This window comes from Ischnura elegans, chromosome X (genome assembly GCF_921293095.1).
Source record: "Ischnura elegans chromosome X, ioIscEleg1.1, whole genome shotgun sequence".
In the NCBI taxonomy this organism is placed as follows: Eukaryota; Metazoa; Arthropoda; class Insecta; order Odonata; family Coenagrionidae; genus Ischnura; species Ischnura elegans.
The window spans coordinates 111373852-111393456 of record NC_060259.1 but is presented as its reverse complement, the minus strand read 5'-3'; positions in this window follow the sequence as shown (position 1 = coordinate 111393456).

Here is a 19605-nt window from a genome sequence, read left to right as displayed (position 1 = left end):
ACTGAGCATCTTTTTGTTACAATCAAATTGCATTATGAGAATCATTTCCTTTTTATAATTGTGATATCTTTTGCCCCTAAGGTAGCGTATATTTTTTGAAACAACATTTTATAATGTCGTACGTGCGATGAAATTCCGTGTTGGATTTGAAGTATTGGTCATCCGTCTCGAAAAGCAATGAGTGTTCTCTATCATCAGCAACACCGAGCTTAGTTTTCACACACTCTGGCGTTTTTCCATCCGATTAAATTGACACTGGTAAAATGAAGCAGTAATTGATGAATACTAACATGAAGTGAAATAAATTCAGTTTTGTACGATAATACATTCAATCTGTCAAATTCGTTGCTGGAACTGAACCAAAGAAATGACTGAATTCAAAGGAATTTGCTTTCAACCGTCACAAGACAAAGAAATCCAACATTATTGGTGCAAGTAATTTCAGCAACATCCCAGGTCAATTCTATGGTATGGTACGGTATTTGAAGGAGGCAACTGGCAGCTGAGGTCATTTGCGCCATGAGGGAAGGGTATGGAAGGAAGGGTGGAGAGAAACCCGGCGTCGGCATGAGCCTGCTCTCAACGAAAGGCGCCAAGGGGACCACGGCTTCACATCCCATCCGACGGACGGAGTGTTGCGCTCGAAATGTCCTCCACTTAACACTCAAGCAGGGATCAGGCAGTCTCTGAAAATTCTGTGTCACTGCCAGGATTTGAGCCCGAGCCTGCCGGGTGGGAAGCCAACACTCTAGCCATCACACCAACTCGATCCCCTACGTCAATTCTTTCAGCAATGAGAGAGATAACACTAAATGGAAACCTTCCCAGCAGTGTGACCTTTCCGAACCCTTTGCCCTTATTACTTACTCATCACCAGGGATGGCAGTGGAAACTAAACGAAAGTCAAAACCAGAAATAAAAATTCAAAAATTTCGTTAAATCGAAGATTTTTACTGCTCTCAGAAACGAAGTATTTTATTATATCGTAAATTCTAATTCACATTTCAGTAATCCTTGCGTAGAAAAGTTTTATTTTGCCAATTGTAGACGGAGGCATTGTATTAATATCAATCGATGTAAATATCCTAAGAACAGACAATTCGCAAAACATTTATGAAATGGGTGTTGCGTGTTCTCAGGAATCCAAGGCTGACGCAATGCGCAGTTGTCTGAGCAAGCCCTTTCTCACCACCTACTAAGTTGGTCTATTATGAGGAGTTATATCTGATGAGCAGTTTTTAATAAAATAATTGATTTTAGAGGCAAATGGCACTATCAAGAAATTTATTTTATCAAAGCCTTGGGTGATTACAAGATCGGACTAAAAGGCCGAAAACAACAGTCATATTAAAAATGTCTGTAGTGAAACCACCTTTTCCTTCCTTCAAATGCGAATGATGTATTCGCCACAAATAAAATGGTATTGTGGGTGATAGTCCGTTATCAGAGACTTACCTTGAGTATCAGCATTGTTTTGGGAGGGATGCGTTCAACGTTTTGTCTTATAGTGCACTCGATTACTAGCTATGCTTCGAATATGGAGCATCTGCACATCCTGAGCGAAACGATACCAACGATAACGTTAGAAAGGCAGTAAAATCAATAAATAAATAAAAACAATTTGGTAATAAATCAATTGAAGTGGAGAAATTTTGTTTTTAATGCCATTTATAGAAGGATTTCTTCCATGTTGCTTGCACTTTCTTTGTGTAGAGGATTTTTGTCCAAAAGTGCATTAAATTAGGTTCCACTATTTTTTTAGAGTTCTGATAGCCAGCATTTCCACTTGTAGATCACGAGTTCATCAGCATCCGCTTAATAGACCAGCATTTCAAAAGATCCTTTTAAAGGAGCATTATCGTTTTTGTCGCAGTTTCGACCATGTCCAACTTTCCTTCGGAAAGACGCTCCGAACATACCAAAATACCTCCTTAACTTGCACTTTTCACGCATTTCTTTGTCTAAATGTACTCTTCTGATGGTAATTTTCCTCGGCTCTTGGCCACTCTACCTCCCTAACAACCCCTCTGAGCTGGCTCTGATCATTTAGGTATGAAGTCTGGTCTGAATTATGCTCCTTCTATCGGCTACCTACCCTGCTATTTTATTTACCGGACATGGGAACGTTTTTGCAGTGATTTCTTGATCAATACATCCAAAGGTCATAATTGCTTTTTTGTCTGATGAATGTTACTTATATGTTGCCGTTTTTGGTCATTGTACTCTCATCCGGGAAGATTTCCCAACTTCATGGCCACATATAATTTTGCAAACCATATATTTACCTGAGGTATTTGACCCTTTGATCTAATACTTCCATTTTTCTTTCATACGTATTTAGATATCTGATTTTATCCATATCTTCCATGTTTCACTATTGACCCATGTTTGTTTTCATGAAGCTTTTGAGTGATAAGATGGGATTATGCTATTTTTCCTCTAATTTACTCATGAATTGCTCTGACTACAAATGTTTCTCTCTTTTATTCCTATTTTACTGGAAAATTTTGGTTGCTATTGATATCCATTAGCCTAACATATTCCCATTTTGTCGTCCTTCTTCTTATTCCCTTTTCAATAAATTCATGTGAGCTGTGATAATGATTATTTTTAGGAAATTGAAGCTTTCTTTCTTATATAGAGCAATTCCTTCAACATTTGGTAGAATTATTCATTTCCTAAACATTTTGAAAACTGACGAAAAATATGCGTATACTGTTTTCGCTAATATAATTTCATAATTTACCACATGATTGATACAAAGACTTTAAATTATGTTTTTTGATTTGTAAAAATATGCTCTCTCTCGCCATGGTGAAAATTTTCTTCCATTCTACACAGTAGTAAGTGATATCACATTCCTTTAAGGCTCGTTTTAACAATGCTGCTCATTTCCTTCATTTTCTCAAAGATAAATCAAAGAGGCACATTTGCTTTTTACGTGTTTTTCGTTCGTCACATGGGTACCAATTTTATCTTTGAAAAACGTCTCCCTTTCTAAAGTCCCATCCTCTTGCGAATTATACTTATTTGTTATAACTTCATATGCTTAGCCGTAATATGCATGACTCTACTTTAACTTCTAGAGGACATTTCATCTTAAGCAATTGCCATGTGATCGGACATTACTGTCCCTAAAAGAAGGTGAATGGGTAGAACCAGATTCACTTCTTGAACGACTGCTACTAAAAAAAGTCGGTAACTCAATGGCGGCCCCTCATCTTAATTCTTCTTCTTAGATTGTTTTAGCTTTTCATCTTCTTATAAGTATATAAATAAGTAAGAAAGGGAATACACCGTGTGAATTAAGTAAGAATTAAGGAAATATCATAATTGGTGTACATTTTATCAATCGAAGCGTTAAAAAAGTATTGGTAAGAGCAAGTGGATGTAATGAAAATTGTAGCTGACTATAACCATGAATTATATAAATTCCGGATTGATAAATAGTGAAAGGAAACAATGATGGAATCATGTGCTCATTAAAAATCAGTCAGCTGCTCGGGAAAGTGGGAGAGTGATAGTGAAATATTTGTCCTCATACGATGAAATTAGTATCACTAAGTAATTTATTGTTATGAATCTCACGCGGGGAATTTTCTGTGAGTAATTTTTAAGTGTTTTAAATGCTAAGTAAAGTCTTCAATACATTTTTGTCAGTTGATTAATCCGGGGTAATTTTACGCACTAAGTGTGAGCTAGTGTGAAACGCAAATTATAAAGGCGTCATAGAATAAATAAAATGGACTGACCTGTTTAATTACAAACCTTTATTCACGTCTTCGTTTTATTTCCAAAAATGATGGAAGCGTTCTAGTGAAACACTGTAAACAACGTGGTTTGGGAAAGAACCGTGCAATGCAAATGAGCGTTTATTTTTTTATTATTAGAAGGCATCAGTAAGGCGGCGAAAAAAACTGCAAGGAATCTAAAGTGGCAGCGGTGGAAGGAGGGGGTGGGGTGGTGTGTGGGGGTGTGTGTTGGAAGGGAAATTGAAGTGAAGCAAGGCGGTAGTTGGACGAGCAGCGAAAGTTGGAAAGAGCGGCAGAGGACGGATAAGTGAAACCTTGTTACGAAGTTCTTAAAAAAAATGCGCGTTCAAAAATAAACGGACGAATTTTTTATGCATTTGAGGCGGGAATGCCGAGAAAACTAAAACACAGAAATAATTCAGCTTGCCTGGCTGGACGTGGATGATTTTCTTTTTTTTTTCGTGGAAAATTGAGTTTTTGCGAACATAAATTATATTAGGGACACTGGATCAAAGGTAGCGACTGAGAACAACCCCGGGTGTATATTTTGACTTTTAGAATTTTATAGTATATAATTTTGGAATGGGCCAATCTTGGGGATTTATTTTCTCCATTTCCTGGAATCATTTATTTAAAACATAGATACTCTGAATTTTTAAACGTACCGTCAAAATTATCGAATTTTTAAGGTTTAAAAAATTTGAATGGTGAACATCGGGTATCTGTTTTTGTGCTGACGGTGAAAATCGCTGCCGTAAAGGCTCTTCTTTGTACACTGTGTCGAGAACGTAATCCTAGAATATCAAGTGTCAGGAGTAGGAACGTTTCCCAGCCGTCCTTTAGCTCTTTGTCTGAATATCTGTCGCTTCTATCGAGAATCCTTCCCGATCGTCTTAGGTACTCCCATAAAATTCCGAAGTGACAATAAAGGATTTTCCTCTGTTGAGGAGGTCTCGGAGAAAATCTCATGAAGTCGAAAGCAAAAGGGAATAAGAGTCCACCCGCTTGCGACGTTTTAACAAGCTAGATCACAATAGGGAGACAGGTAGTCGTCGGGCATAAAGATAGCGGGGAGGCCTGTTGATGTCTTTTCTTCCCCGCTCGAATGTGAAAAAGACGCATCACCTCGCCATGAATGATTCGAACGCTCGGGTGTTAAGAAGTGTCGTAACCTGTGCTCCGTCAGAAGACCAGAAAAAAGTAATTGGATCGGCGTGCCAAATGCATTATGCCGTGGAATTGGAAAATAGGCGAGGTGTCAAGAGGCTGGATATACGGGGTTGAGCTTAAGAATCAATTGTGCGCGCTGAGGAGCGATCAACGGCGGTCGATGAGAGGAACTACTCGCTCTTTCGAGGCGACCTCCTTGATCTCATGTGTTGTTACTCATGGCTCATGAATGAATAGAGCTTCATCTACCACAAGATGACGCGAATTTGCCGAAAAAAATGTTAAATCAGAGTTCAGACCAGGTTTAAAAAAATAAAAGAGACGAAAGGTGGATAACCTTCGTTCATCACAACTAAAGGAAGTATATGCTTACTTAAATTCTGGGACGAGATCTGGATACACTGCTTATCGTTTGTGGCTTTACTCTGTGAAAACTCGATATTGGAGATGAAAATTCATTTCATACTTTCCATATAAATTTATTATTTACACTTTATTCGTGCGCATAGAATACAATTATGAATATCCGACAATAGAATACAATTATGAAGATACCGTGCTAATGTATATCAGTATCAAAGTCATGGTCGAGAATAAAGTAGTTGCTTGAAAAGTACATTTTCGTTTCCTAATCTCTGAGAAGTTCAGATTTTCAAATAAACGTGTACGAAAACAGAATTGGCGCTAAGGCTTACATCAAAATATGATTACATTTAGTGAATTTCAAAACTATGAGTTTTAATATATTTGAAAAGGGCTTACTAGTTCACAAAAATGCTCAATGGTGGCCGTAGGAAAGGGAATTGCCCCCAGTACGAGTCTTACCACACGCCTCAGGCTTTGTTAGAGATGAATTAGGGCCTTCCATATCCAAATAACTAAGTGATTTTCGTTCAAAAAACTTCATATGGTGTAACTATGGTTGACATTTTCACTCTCAACTTCCTTTCTAATATAGATCGCCGAATCTTCCCCGAATCTATAGCGTAATTGATTTTCGGTATGGGTTGTGATCAGGGAAACATTTCACTCATTGATCTGGGTCATAAAATATTAAGTTACGCCAAGTTAAGTCTGTGAACGGGGCTTTTCTTCTTTTATGGAAGGTACTTTGTCGGGGAGAGGGAGAAAAACGAGAAACTAATCGCGTAAAGCGAGTGGCTCGCCTTTTTTATCGTATTTTTCGTCGTGCGCGAGGGAAACGGTCCCAAAGGTGATCCAAGGGCGTGTGTTATGAAGAGATTTGGCCGTATTGATGGACGAGGCGGGGGCTGGGTTATGAATCTCACGGGGGGATGATGCAAGTGGATGTGGGGAATATGTAGAGGACAAAGCAAACAGGGCGAGGATAAGGAGGCTAAAGGGGATGGGACACGGAGCGGCGCAGCGGCGGGTGTGGCGGGGCGCGGGGAACCTTTAACCGGGGGGAGTAGTCGAATCCGAGCGACGCTTGTGAACCCAATCCATGGGCGCGGAATGTTTTTTGTGGTAGCTTGTGTGTGTATGCATTGAGGAGCTTAGCAGCAAAATATAGTGCGTCGATAAGTCCGAAATTCAGTGATGATAATAACGTTTGAGTGTTTTCCGCAGACACATTTATTCCAAATGAGAAGTGGCGTTTTAAGAGTCACTTTAAGAGAATAAGTGTGTGAAATTCTCTGGTAAATAATATGCATGCTATGCTGTTTACAAACGTACTCTCTTGAATCTACGTGTTTTTCACATTTTACAGTGATGACGCCGGTAAATATAAACGTGTGCCATAAAAAAATTATTTGAGGACAGAAGAATATTTTTATTTACTATAAAATGATATTCAAACATTTTTTCAGGCATGATTGAATATTCATAATTTAATATGTATTTAGCACTGCTTTACTCATTCCTTCATTGCCACGTATGAGAAAACTGCTTGACTGAAAACGCTGTATTTTCTACTTATTCTATCATTTTACTGTAGTAAATTACGTACGAAAATTAAATGTTAAAAATATTATTACCATAGCAGCAGTGCAAAACTTTTTTTGGTTTGTATTGTGCAATACGTTTCACTTTTCTAGCTTTTTTGACCTCTTAATTTCCTGTTATATTGTATTTTCAAATTTATTTTCTGTATACATTGTATTTCTGTGGAAATCTCGAGTAAATGACCTCAAAACTAGAGTTTCTTCCAAAGAGAGTGGTTTGAAGGACAAAATAATAAACCACGCCTACGCACCACTCCGGAAGCCGCATAGTGGTCCCAAATCGAAAAAAGCAGGCCAAAATTAATAACGTCGTAATTTAACCTAAATTAGCAACAAAAGTGGAAATCTCTTACTGTTTTTGATCGTCTGACTCTGATTTAACATTACTTTTGCAATATCTCTTCATTTCAGCATTATTTGTGCTGTTATTATTTAAACAATTTTTAGAAAATCTCGATATAGATGTCATTGCGATTGGCGATAACTTGGAGTTCATGGAGAGCTTAAAACAGTATAATTTTTGGGTAAAATATATAAATTGTAGTTAGAAGCAATGATAGAACTTACAACATGAAATTGACGAGATTCGAACCCGCGACCATCAGCATAGTCGGTGAATCAAATCGGAGACCAAAATCGGAAAAATACACTTATTAATTTTTGGCTTCCATCTATTTGATGGGTAACATTAGCTGAAATGAAATGACTGGTATTAAAACATTGAGGAGAATAATGTTTAAATTTCAATAAAATCGCTTTCATGTATCTCAAGGAAGGAATTTTAAAGGAATCGTCGCCCGAAGCATTGTCGCTCTGCTAATCACTTAAAATTAGGAATATTTCACCTCATCTGTAAGACTGACCTCGTTTTTTTGAAAAACCTGATGCTATTAAAATCTATGATTCAGATATTAAAAGGAGTCTTTGAAAGATATTTTCATAATTTAACATTCTTGAGGATTTTCTTGTACTCTGCTCTCGGAATTTCTTAGTGTCTATGTTCCTGGCATCCAATACTTCCTCCGTCAAAACTTCAATTGAAAGAAAGGATCCTTTGGCAATTACTATTTCATGTGTCAGCACTTTATGTACCATGAACAGCATGTAATACCAACCATAAAGTTTGATGTACAGCTCGGTTATTTCCATACAATATTGGATGAAGGCTTCATTATAAATGTCATAGCCGCAGGAAAGGGATTTTAATATCACTGAAAGTCGATGGATAAGCCTTTCATCGATACCTAGTATGATAATTGCAAATCACATTAATAATTACATTTCATGCATATAAAGCATCTGTTCGTAGATTTTTCAAAATTATGGAAACGGGTCCAATGTTTCTTACTTATTGATTGTAATTTTATATTTACACATAATTTCGTCTTGTCTGAAATGTAAACCTGAATTAAAACTCCACCTGTAAAAGCATGATAATTGAGATTAATTACTGGTTATTTTTACACATTTACTGAGTTTCTTTTACATTTTACGTTTTACATATTCTGAGAGTAAAAGATTGAACACCAATGCAGCTTCCACTTAAATCTTTATTAGATACGACCATGGTTTCGTAGCAATGCTACATCATCAGGTGGACAAAAAGTAAACGGCATGGGTATATGTAGTTGAAAAAACCGTTGCCAACACGTGGGGGGGTGGTAACACGTGGGGGTGTTGGCAACGGTTTTTTCAACTATATATACCCATGTCGTTTACTTTTTGTCCACCTGATGATGTAGCATCGCTACGAAACCATGGTCGTATCTAATAAAGATTTAAGTGGAAGCAGCATTGGTGTTCAATCTTCTACTCTCAGTATGATTGACTTCCACAGAGTACTGCCTGAGACAGTGTCGCATTTTACATATTCGCCAACTGTGTATGCATGGTAATCATTTGCACTCACTAGATGTGAAAGGGAGATATTGATATACTTCTGGAGGGAATTTCAATTCCTTCTGCAACCAGCTTTTGAACGTCTCTTTGACATTCTCATTTGTCCTCGAGCTTTGATTCCATTTTCTCAGATATTTCAGGAAAAAATTCTTCGCATAAAGCGCGTCAGAATATTTTGGCATGCTTGATTTAATTCAGTCGAAATATTTTTTATAAATATTCCACGACATATTCCTTCTTCGCTCATGAATGTTCTTTTCTCTCTGTATTTTTAATGTAGACTGCAAGGTACGAAAAATTTGCTGCGCCCATAATTCATTTTTAACAGGTGTATTTACGGCTGATACGATGAATGTGATTTCAAAAAGTTGTCTATTTTTAACCAATAAAAAAACAGAAATTATGAGTCGACATAGAATAAAATATATACAAGCTTATAAAGACTTGCCCCTGAGTTTCCGACGTATCCTGAAGTTTGAATGCCAAACATTGGCAAACCAAGTGCTTTAATTATCTGGACTGGAAAAGTTTCTCGAGTTAGCAGTGTTAATACAGTTCGTAGGACAGCACTTGAAAATTAAGAAAATCATTAAATAAAACTAACTGAATGGGATATATTCACCACATCCATGCAATGGCCATGGTGAGGGAGGCCGTCATCCTCATTCCGTTATTATATGACAAATAAAATGCACTTGCAAGATGCAAGCACGGTTTAGACGATTTTTTCCTCCGCCTTCCATCCTCTCTACGTCTAGGGACTGTTGAAATGCTTCTGTGAACAATTCTTGGCGGTACTGAGACGGCATTGGGGCGGCAAGGGGATTAGGGAGCATTTATTTCTCCAAGCGCCAAGACCTTATTTCGGAATAACGTGCTGACAGGGCTGTCATAACTCAAGAATACGAGGAAAGTTTTGCAGAGAAAAGCATCTAGTAGTTACTGTAAGTTTCTCTCTACTTATGTAGTCGCTTTTGATCACTTATAATTTTTCTCATTAAGAGCATGATAATTATAACCGGCCATCATTGGTTTCATGAATATTTGAAGTTGAGTGCACAAACGAGAAGTGTGCATACGATAGGCGTGAAACACTTGATATATGTAATCTCGCAGGATGTAGAATTATGCCAAGTAAATATACACCATGCGAGTTCGACCGCCGATACAGGAATATTTGAGCGATAATGCCATTCGGTATTCCACCGGACGTCGGCTAGCCGCCCTCAGCGGAGCGGTGCACCGCTCAACTTAAAAAATCCTAGATGTCGGATAGGCAAGTCGAGGCAAGTTTTTTTTCTCCATCTTGTTGTATATACTCTTCCCAAGGATTCTGCAAAGGAATATTCGAGGAGCACGGAGGAGCACAAAATTAGCTAACACAATAAATAATAAAATATTGTTATAAGAAATTCTGAAACGAACAAAACTTACGATAATATTGTGCAAAAATATGCAAACTTACCGTATTAAAATTGACAGATGAATCCCATGAAATTTAAATAGTCATTTATTAAGTTGAATTTCCCTAAAATCGACTATTTCTACGCGTCGGGCGTTTTGGGCTGAACACGTCCATGTGTGACGGGTTACACAGGTCCACATAATAATCACACAGACCTATCAGGCACGAAATATTGTAGGCCATATCCTGTGGAATCCGAATACAAAATTCAAAACTTCCTCGTAAAAAGTCAAAAAAATTACTTTTGGCCAGCTTTTTTCGATTTGGGACCACTGTGAGCCGCCTCAATAGGTATGTGGTGGGGGTGCTAGGATGGATGATATTAAAATAATAAAAGAAGATGCACGTTAAAGATGTGTATTTAACAACTGAGTTCCATCTATTATTTTCTAAGTCCTCGATTGCAGGGGGGAAATAAATTCCTATAGCTATCCGTTCCGTAAAATGTCTCTCATCATTTATCGTATCTTTGGAATCTACAAACATTGATTTTAAGATGATGTTTTCCATTTCGCTCTGAAATTCTTCTTAAAACCTCAAGCAATATAAGCCTAGTACTTAGCTTTAGAGGCTCTAATGGCTCACAGCTTGAATCGAGAAAAAGCTAACATTTCCTGTTCCAATAAATGAGTTAACAATGTGCATTGAACGAAGTGGGGAAAATTGGATTGTTCAGCATTTCTTAATACGGTCTAAAAAGTGTTTTACTGAACACCTTTGATTTTTCTTACGTGCTAGGCGCTGTAGTAAGGTTTCAACAGGACGAAAAGGGAAGAATCAGAACTTAGTTGTGAAGAATTGTTTTTTACTCGATGTAAGAATTCTGACCCTTGCTGTTTGAATGTATCCACTCAAGAAATCATCCTGGAGGAACTCCTAGTCCGTGGATACGAGAGCCAGCTCGTTCGATTCTCGGTCCTTTAGAGCTCAATTAGGAGGCATACTCTCACGATTTCGATTCGCTGCTGGCCTTAAAATGAAAGAGGTCTCATAAAAGGAAGTAATTAATGGATGGGCGAGTGTTTACCCGGTGAATTCCACCACGGAATCTGCTCTGTCAATAAATCCTGCACTTCCCCCTTCCCTTCTTTCCCTTTCAATGCAAGACGTGACCAGTGGAGGGTACTCAATGTACGTGCTCCCTCTAAGCCGAATGAAGGAACTCTTCCGGAAAAGGTTTGCGCCGTGACTGGAGGTGGAACTCAATAGATCCCGTCCGCTTTACTTAGCTTATGGAAGCCAAGTCACTACTACTCAAAGTGCACATTTTCAGAGGCATTTCACCGGTTAAGATAGGTTTACATGGATCACATAGCGAATCACTCTTGCATGCCCCCTTCCACTTTGAAAATCCCTCTTGAATTCAAAACAACACTTTTCCCCTTTTTATTCTGTCCGCAAATCCGTGTCTCATTCCTTCCTCCATTCAGCATCCCTTCATCTCAAATGGTCCCCTCCTTATTTTCTCCACAAGATCCCTTCCCTCATCCACCATGTGTAACACTTTCTCGCTCCTTTATTCTTCCTTCGTCTCATCTTCTCCATATGCCTCCATGATCACATCTGGAACACATATCTGTTGACTCGTCCTCCTTCCTCAGCATCCACGTTTCCGAAACGGTAAAGGTCACACATCTCATCTTTCGTATTCATACGCGTCTCCACCGCTGGAGCGAATCTCTTCCTATTCACTGTTCCACCTTCTCCGCTCACAAAACTTATTTCCCTTTCACGCCATCTTCAGCATTCCCCACGCGCTTCGTGCTCAATCCTTCCAAACCTCTCTACTTCTCATCTTTTTTGGAAGAATCTTTCCCTCACCCACCATGCCTAGCACCTACTCATCCCTTTCCGCCCATCTCAACTTATCTATTTTCCCCAATATCCATTCCTACAGTACACCTCCGATATCCATCTTTCTTTCTCGAAATCCATGCTTATGCTTCATAAAGAGCTCCAGTCTAAACCATTCTTTCCCAGCATTTTCTTAGCACTGTTACACAACAATGCTCCCATCAGCTCCTCTCCAATTATTAACGCCTCCTTTGTCAACGACATTCTTTGTTTGATATCCTAACTGCTTTGCTCGTTTTTTATCTTAGAAGTAATAGTCTCTTCAAATAGAGCCTGCCTAAGGTAAAAGTGAAATTGTTACATCTATTCAAATTTGAGACCATCTGCTTTTACGTTGATTATGGTATTCCTTGCTGCCTACTCTTTGCCGAATACTGTTATTCAGTGGAATGTTTTTGAAATGCCTGTAAAAGCGTATCATATTTCCAAGATTCCGCAACCACTTTTTGAGGAATTTATTTCACAAACTTAGTTTTTCCCGAGGGTTTCGGCATCTAGAGTTCCAATTTATGCCGTTTTTCATTTTCTCCTCCGCAAATGTTTGTAAAATACGGTGTTTTTTTCAGAGGGAGCATGCTATAATCATACTTAACACAACATATTAGCTCTATCATCATCTAATACACACACAGTACTAGTATCACAACTTCTCAACTTCCAAATATTACATCTGCAATATTGAAGCAGTTTCACGTCGGTGCATATTTTTTCCGGACAACTATTTCTCCAGCGTTGTAATTGATTAATTCAGATCACTGAACTACCGATACAGCATCTGTTCCGGCTTTAATACCCTAGCCGTCGGTCAAGTCACTCCTAACTGGCTGTTGGAGATTGCCACCAATCCCAAAAAACGCTCATGCCTTGGCATGGTATAGCCATCTTCTCTTTATTCGGAGATATTATGCTCAAGAACGGAGATATGTTCCTCTGAAAATATCTCTGTTCTTCGGATATTTGCTTTACCTCTTCAAATTTTATGTTATACCTTGTACCTGTCCCATGGAGTGTCCATGTGTGCCCGGCTATGGCGGAGAGATTCAACTGGCTGTTATTTATAGCAATTTGATGCTCCAATAGGCGGAATTTCAGTAATCTCTAAGTTTACCAAATGTTCCTCACAATTGGATTGCAATTTGATAACTCCCATCTTCATCTGTATAGGTACTACATCTTATATTCGTACTAATTGGTATTTGGTTTTGGTGGTAGATTAAATCTCGTTCCCATATTGCGTTTGCATAGAACGTGTGATATTTTCTCTGAGTTTCCCGCGACATAGGGTATCAGTGCAAACGGAGCCGGTTTTATTCCCTCCTCCTTTTCTTGATTGCTGCTCCTTTTCATTGTCATTTCCGTTTTTTTTTCTCCACTGTAGAGAGGGCAGATGGAAAAATTCAGTACTATACCAGCACCAGAAGTCAGCGTTATCTTCTTCGCATGTCTGCCATCTTGAAAAAAAGCGCAGCAAAAAGAACATAGCACATTTGTGCGTTTGGCGGGAAATTCGAATAAGTTTGGTAGGTAGAGGCGGACGGTCCACTCATCTGCTCCCACCCCTGCACCCTCCCCTCATCGCATCCCCCTCCCTCTCCCACAGTTATGGTGCGGCATCCACATATGGTGTAGCATTGGCTAAACAGCGTCCTCAGCGGACAGAGAACAATACGGTATTGCTCAGTGTGAACTTGTTCCTGTCTCGTGACCCATTGTCCCGTCGAGACGCGTCGTATCCAGTTTCACGAGAACGTCCAACATGGCAGGCTATTTTCTTTTCCAATTTCTTTCCTCATACTCTTTCAAAGGTCTTAAAGTGGAATACGAACGATGAATTAAACAATGTCACTTGAAGAAGTATTAAATGTGACAGTCGAACACAACCAAACGGAATCTCTTTTATTAGGGGCAAAGTTCCGCATCCTCGTTTTTAGCATTTTGTGCTGTTTTGGTAGTTGCAGAAAATCATCAAATGAAACATCCGTCCAACAATGGGATGGAAGTAAGATTTTTCCCAAATCATACAAGAAGAAAATGGTGAGCTGAGCAGTGGGAAGACAGAAATGACAAGAACTAGTGACTGGTGGGATTAAACGTGGAAGATGATGGTAATATTTTTTGTTAATTTGGAATGAGTTGAGGTGAATTGCAGATTTTATGTGTATGAAATTTGGAATATGGATGACATTGTAATTTGTGCTGTGCGAGGCAATGGTATTGTTGCGGCAGAGGAGGTGCAGATAAGAGCTGACTGGCGGGAAGCGGAGCAAAACGGTGACAGCGTGCTGCGCACAGAGCGCGGCTGGCCATATTGTGCGGCTCCATCATTCTCCCGACTAAAATGAGGTCTTTGTAAAATAAAGGTGGGCCTGATGTGTTTAAATGCCGTTCAAAGTCAGGTTAGGACAATTGTTGACATATCTCTTGAATTTCTATATCCCTCCATGAAACCTGTAACTTCTCTTGAAGAAAACTCAATTTGTTGGTATAAACAATTTATTTTCTCACCGCGCTCATCACGAATTTAGCTTAAGAAAAAACAATATCGCTGAGGTTTTCTTTTTATACCTCGTCCTATATATTCACCACCTGCATTCTATGGATGAGACCTCCAATTTTCCACCCAAGCAATCAGTAATAAAGGCCTCGTTACATGGTACATTAACACGAACATGTTAATGTACGTTTGCGTGAATGATTTTGGTGGACCGGAACGGAACATGTACGAATGTATGAACCAAATTAGAACAAGTTCTATTTTATGTGCGTGCATTCTCACAAGTTGGGCGGTTACACAGTGCATATTGTTGTTCATTCTCGCGTTAATACATTTAGACATTAACCCGTACGTGTTAATGTATCGTGTAACCAGGCCTTAAGAGGTATAAACTTTACCTAACAGGGATAATATTTTGGAAATCTTTCAACTAATATCTTAGCTGATTTATCCCGGCATATCAGTTGAGGAAAAGTTTCTCGGGTTTTCCACCGGTTGATATCGTCTATGTCTCCCGACGTTTCGATACGCGACTTGCTGATCACCCTCAGGGGATCTTCCAAATGAAGACCCCCTGAGAAGATTCGGAAGATCCCCTGATTCGAAAGATCCACTGAGGATGATCAGCAAGTCGCGGTTCGAAACGTCGGGAGACATGGACGACATCAACCGGTGGAAAACCCGAGAAACTTTTCTGCAATTCCTTAGCTGATTTTTTCCGCAAGACCTTTCTATCATCCTTCAAGGTATTTTTGATTTGCAAAAATTGGTATTTACTCATTCATTTTAAGCATTTTGAGAATAAAATATTTTCTCAAAGAGAACAGTAGCAGTATTAATTTCAAGAACCTAGTCCTTTGGACTCTAGGTTCAACGTATGTTACAGTTATAACTTGAATGCACTCTCCCAGCTACTAATTACTCAGTTACATTCCCAAACCGTACGGACGACCATTGCAGAAATAAAGAGTGATCTACATGAGATAATGAGAGAATAGTTGGCCGGGGTAGCAGAAAAAATAACAGTCCCCGTCCTCTTCCCAATCGCACCAACCTCCAAGGTATTAAGTATTACTTTCTGGGTGCAGATATTTTTCTGCTTCAGAAATCAATCAAAATTCAATAAAATCAGTATGGTTTATCTTATATTGTCTCTATTTAGTCTTAAGTCCTCAGCAATACTAAGGAGAGCTGTTTGAGTCGATCTAAAGGAGACAAAATTTAGGTTAAGAGTACAACAGACTGCTTAAATAATCTCTATCCAGCTTATCGGTTTCTTAATTGACATTGCCGGCCTCGGTGGCGCCGGGGTAAAGTCCCCGACTGCTAACCTTGAGGTCGCGGGTTCGAATCCCGCCTGGGTGGTTTGACCACCATCAAGGGCATGGATGTTTGTGAATGTCTAACAAGTTAATTGTAAGAGAGGACAATGCTGTCCTAAATTCGCTTGTATAACAAAGACAAATTATTATTATTATGTTCTTTAATTTTCTTCAGTTTTCACTGAGTAGCTTTAGTGTTAAGAGCACGGGTTCTCACCAAGGTAACTCTTTACTGTTGAATTGGGATGAGAAAAATTCTCGTGATATGACAGGTTGAAATTATTACAGCCTTTTGCAGTTTGATGTATGTATTTGGATGGAGGTTGAGTATTTTGAAACTATTTTGTATATGTTTTGGAATGATACCGGTAGCTGAGATGACAATTGGAGCTATATAAACCTGTTCCATATTCCATATTCTTTTTATTTCTATTGCCAATTCTTGGTACTTGTTAATTTTTCCTGTAATTGTCTTTTCGATGTTATGCGACAGTGGCACGGCAATATCAACTATGTAGCAAGTTCTATATTTCTTGTCAATCAACACTATATCTGGTCTATTATTAACTATAGTTTTATCTGTTTGTATAGGCAGATCGTAATAGATTTTAAATTCGCCGTTTTCAAGCACTGTTTCAGGGTGGTACAAATAATATGGGGTCTTAGTATCTATTAACTTTTGTTGGTAGGCCAGTTTTTGGTGGATAATTTTTGCAACTTGATTATGTCTACTTAAATATTCCGTATTAGCTAGCATCTTACAGCCAGATATAATGTGCTGGATTGTTTCAGGTACTTGAAAACACCTTCTACATTTGTCATCTATTATGCTTTTATCACCAAGGATGTACTTTGCATAATTTTTAGTGCGGATAACCTGGTCTTGTATTGCAAGCATGAACCCTTCGGTTTCTCCATAAAGTTCACCCAATGACAACCATTTGTTTGATGAGATTTTATCAACATATGGTTGATTGAGGTCATTGATGTGTCGTCCATGTAATTCCTTCTGGGCCCATACTTCTACCTTTCTATTTAATAGAACAGCTCCTGTGTTGGTTGCTTCATCGGTCGTGCCATTTTTTAGATTTAATGGTGTTAATTTGTTGTCGGCATATACTATTGATTTGTGAAGCTTCGAACTGTTTGATTTATCGTAGAAGAAATGTTTTAGTCCATGAATTTGGTTTTTGAGGAGCTGTTGTAAATCTATTAACCCTCTACCTCCCATATAGCGGGGTAGCGTTAGCCTTTCTATTGCAGCCTTTGGGTGGTGTAAATTAAATTTTGTGAATGTTGTACGTATTGATCTTTCTATGCCTGCTATTTCGGTTTTGGTCCAGTCAATCACTCCAAATGTATATGTCAACACAGGTACCGCAAACGTATTGATGGCTTTGATTACATTTCGTGCATTTAATTCTGTTTTAAGGATGGATGTTAGTCTTTTATGGAATTCAGTTGTTAATTCCTTCTTGATCTGTTTATGTTGTATTGATTTTGCTTGCAGGAATCCAAGGTATTTGTAGTTCTCATTTGCTTCCATAGATATTATTGACTCGTCATCTGTAACATTGAAGTTACCATGCTTGATTTTCCCTTTTTCTATGTGAAGCAATCTGCATTTATCCAATCCGAATTGCATTTTTATATCCGCGGAGAATCTACTCGTGACATCCAAAAGGTACTTGAGCTGTATTTCATTTGAGGCATAGATTTTAATATCGTCCATATATAGAAGGTGAGACAAAGTAAAACTGTTGTTTGTACTATTTTTTATTTTGTATCCATATTTAGTGCTATTGAGGGCATTTGATAATGGGTTCAACGCCAGGCAAAACCAAAGTGGACTCAATGAGTCTCCTTGGAATAAACCCCGTTGTATGTCAATGGTTGGTGTTATAAAGCCTTTACCCGATATATTGACCATTAGGGCTGTTTTCCACTTTGCCATAGTTGCTACTAAAAACTTAATGATGGTGCCGTGGATTTTGTATGTAGTCAGAACTTTTAAGAGCCAATTATGTGGGACACTGTCAAACGCCTTACGGTAGTCAATATAAGCAACATGAAGGTTTCTGTTATTTTTGCGTGATTGTTGTAATACTACAGAATCAATAGTCAATTGCTCCTTGCATCCCATATGGAACTTTCGGCATCCTTTTTGCTCTTCTGCAAGTATATCATTCTGGTCAATATGGCTATATATTTTATTTGTAATACAAGACGTGAGTATTTTGTATATAGTAGGTACACATGTTATGGGTCGATATTGTGTTGGATCTTCCGTATTCATTGTTTTGGGCTTCATGTATGTTATCCCTGTTGTGAAGAAATCAGGGAGGATTGTTGGGTTATTAATAATATCATTAAAACATTTGGCTATGGCTCCATGTAGAGACGTAAACTGTTTATACCAGAAGTTTTGAATTCCATCAGGACCTGGTGATTTCCAATTATGTGCCTTTCTTAAAACTATTTTGATGTCCTCGGTTGAGATTTTAGTAAACTGCATTTCAACTAAATTGAGGTGTAAGTTTTCTTCGTTTCCAATCCAGCTTGCACTCGAATTGCTTTCTGTTGGGGTCGACCATATTGAGGACCAGAAGTTGTACACTCCATCCTGATCTGGCAATTTACCTTCGATGTCAGTTGTTGCAGATGATCTCAGCTTCTTGTAAAATGATTTTTCGGAAGTTTTAAATTCCCGGTTTTGTTCCTTTCTATTGAAAGACTTATTGTATCATTTAAGGCGCCCAACTTTAACAGCTAGTTTTTGTTTATTAAGTTCGAGCAACTCTTTGACATACCTGCTGTGGTTTTCATTAGCTACATCTATGTTGAAATTTTTGAAAACACATTTAAGTGATGATACTAACTTTCTTGATCTATTTCCATTTTGATATTGGGTCAATTTACCAATTTGCTGCCTTAGATGTTTTATATCGCTCTCTAAGCGTTTTCTCCATGGTGGAATTGTTTCTTTTCTTACTGGCACTGTTTCAGATCGGGAATTCGGTTTGATTTTGAAGCCTAAGTGTTTACTAATGGTGATAGAAGCAGCATAAATCAATGTATGGATGTCGGAAATATTGCTTAAATACTGGGTTAGCTTTGGTAGGATATTATTGACCATAGCGACGGTTTGCATAAACTTCGTTGATGTATTTATTTTTGGAATTTTCGGTCGCTGGCTGGGATCTGAACCCTAATATTCTATTACCGTTTTGGTTAGCAATTCTGATATTTCAGTCTCTTCAAGATTTGTCGTTTTGGACTGATTGGTGTCAATATGTTCTTCTTGGCATTGGCTATTGATGATTCCTGAGTTTCCTGTTTTAAAAGTTTCGTTCCTAGATTCCTCTGCGGGACGTGGGGTTGTTGACGGTTCAGCTTCGCTAGATGTAGGTCCAACATTTAAACTGATTTCATCCTCATTTATTGGTGGGTCTATAAGGCTACTTCTGGACAATTCTTTGCTTACTTGATGTTTTATTTCTTCAAGTATTGGAACTGGTAAAAGGTTTTTTAATACAATTGCACGTCTCTGGTCAGCTACTCTTTGTTCGGTGACTACACATTCTGGGTAATGCTCTTTAAATTTCTCAAAAATGTATTTTCTATAACTAGTTTTATCTATTTCAAGCCGGGTTATGGTGTAATACGCATGCATGACACATTT